The sequence below is a fragment of the Lathyrus oleraceus genome, chromosome 4, assembly GCF_024323335.1.
Source record: "Lathyrus oleraceus cultivar Zhongwan6 chromosome 4, CAAS_Psat_ZW6_1.0, whole genome shotgun sequence".
Taxonomy (NCBI): domain Eukaryota; kingdom Viridiplantae; phylum Streptophyta; class Magnoliopsida; order Fabales; family Fabaceae; genus Lathyrus; species Lathyrus oleraceus.
The window spans coordinates 143,236,292-143,238,936 of NC_066582.1; the positions used below are offsets into that span (position 1 = coordinate 143,236,292).

The following is a 2,645-nucleotide window of genomic DNA, read 5'->3' on the forward strand; positions in this document are numbered from 1 at the left end:
CCTAATTAACCTAATTAAATTCCAAAACCTAATTCAGTTCCAAAAAGCGCTTATTGAGTTCTAAAATCTAATTAAGTTCTAAATCACCTAATTAACCTAATTAAAATTCAAAACCTAATTACTCTATTATAATTAACCTAATTAGAACCCTAATTAATCTATAATCCTATAAAAAAATCCCTAATTAACTTCCTAAAAAGAAGATAAAATGGAATAATTAAGAAAGGGCCAGGGGTGCTGAAAATGAAAGTCAGGGTGTGTGAAGAGAAAGTTTGGGCTTCAGGACCAAACTGCACAACAATAATCTAGATCTAGATCCAATGTAGAGGTGTATTATCGATCCAGCAAAAAATCCCAAAACGCGTATGAACAATCCGAATCCAGCACAAAAGCTCGGCCGTAGTGTGTGAATTTTTGTCCCCTCGTTTTGATTCCAAGTACCTGACTCCTTTCTCTTCAAACGTTCAAAGTTTCATCGATATTTTTGAAACACCAGAACAAAACCGAAAAGAGCCACACCATAATCATATTTGCATCCATCATCATCTTCATCCTCATTTCAAAATGCTCAAACGGAAGCCAGGAAGGACTCCCAATGCAAATCCAAGCTCGTAATTGACGAATCCACCAAAATCAAAATTTCCAACCAATTTGTATGTGCATGCAGAATTGAGAAGCAATGCGGATTGGTTCAAGAAATCCACGTTGATTAAAGAAGTAAGAAGAAGAAGAATACTCACCTGATTGAAATTGTAGAATCGAGTTATCTATGTACATAGAATCGGAGCTCCGACACTATGACTTTTCGGCGAACAATATGTATGTTCCTTTTCTTGGTCGCTTCTTCATTGCTCTCTCTGCTTCTTCTTCAATTCTTCTTTTCAGCACTTCCGTTTATTCGTGAGAGAGAGAGAACCGTGTTTTTGAGTTTTTGCAATGATGTGAGTTTAATCGAGTGAGAGGATAGAGAAGAGTGAAATAAAATGAGAGCTTGAGGAATGAATGTGAGAGTTTGAGGAGAGAATGAGAGAGTTTGAGGAGCACAAATCTCAAAAATTTGTAGAATGAATCAGTAAACTCAAAAATTGCAGGGAGGTACTCTTATATACAAACTCAATTTAACAGAGTAAACCTCTGTTAAATCTCAGAGGTTTTGATCAGTTAACTGTTAAAACTCTGTTAGATATTAGGCTTAGGTATGTTGATGATAATTGTTAGTTAGTAATTTCAATTGAACGCTTTTTATTCCATGTGCCAAGTTGTGTTAGTTGCAGTGGACTCTATTGGTGATCTTGTTTAAGGGATTTTGAAGGGTCCAACTTTTGTCCGGTTTTGGTTCTATTGAAAAAATTCTGCAGCTTCAATTAATTAGTTCTTTGTTATGCGTTGCTATTGTGAGCTGCTTGAAATGTTATGATTGAGCTGTTGTGAATCAATAGGTCTACACTTGGAATTGTGTTATGGAATTATGCAGGTTATATTTTCTTCCATGAGAATTTTTGCAGGATGTATTTTCTGTCATGAGAAAATTTGCAGGATGTATGCTCTACTGATTGGCAATGTTATGACGCAAGGTTCTCACTAGTGTATTTAGCATGAAGGGTTCTGCTCAATTTGGTCTGGTTGAAGGTATCTTGCTGAATTAATTGCTTGGAATAAAAGGGCTGACTTGGGCATTGTTTAGAAATAAATTGGGAATTAGATTGTTGTTGATTTGGTTTGGTCATAAGATTGTAATGAATGGAATATTGTATTGAACTTGTATGGAAAGCTATTGAATTGTGTTGAATGCATTATTGAATGGTTTTATTTTGCATATGGAAAATATGAGGATTTGAATGTAATGAATGTTTGATGGAATTTGAAATTGTTATGGAAATGTTTTGAATTTAATGTTAATGAATGGTTGAATTTTAATGGTTGAATTAATGGTTATGGAATATGTTATGGATTGTAAATTGAAATGTGGAACAAACACAAGTTTATGCTCATTTGGATTAAAAGGTTAGTAGCAAAAATGACATGGATTGGCTTGTTAAAAATGAAATGAATTGGACAAAATGGCATAGAGGATGGTTAAGGATATCAAGACATAGATAAATGGGCATGGGCATGAAGATAACTTCCGGAAGATGGTTGACTTTGGTCAACTTGTTGACCAAAAAGTCAACAACTGACCAAAATCAACTGTAGATTATAAACTAGGGTTTTGCATTGCTTGATGTAAATGTAAGGACTTGTAATGTAAATGATCGAAAAAATTGCCTGTATAGTAATAATGGGGAAAGTTCTCCGAATGTCGATTTCACAGACTACTCGCAAATATTGAATTCGAATTGTTGTTCAATTAAACAAAAACTTGTGTTGGGAGTTTTAGATTAAAATTTATAAAAATAACTGCAAATAAAATAAATAATGCTGTAAAAAGGGTATTCAAGATAAAGGAACATGTCAGGGAAGGTGTGTGATTTGTCCCTGTAACAACTTTGAGTCACTATTGCATCAACGAATATCAATTAATTACTACAAGTTCTCAATGGTATTTTCTCCCAAAGCCTTGGTGAGAAAACCTTTAATCATTCAACCCAAATCTCTATGTCCATAGAAAATTACCGGTGAAATTAAGCCTTAATATATCGAGAACA

General features: G+C 34.1%; 1 long non-coding RNA gene across 1 annotated transcript; it reads left to right on the forward strand.

Moving 5' to 3' along the window:
- The first annotated feature begins 257 nt into the window (after positions 1-257).
- On the forward strand, positions 258-1,899 carry LOC127074146 (uncharacterized). Its single transcript, XR_007785932.1, has 2 exons — positions 258-819; positions 1,506-1,899. It is a non-coding gene; the product is annotated as an uncharacterized LOC127074146 (long non-coding RNA).
- The last annotated feature ends 746 nt before the right edge of the window (positions 1,900-2,645 follow it).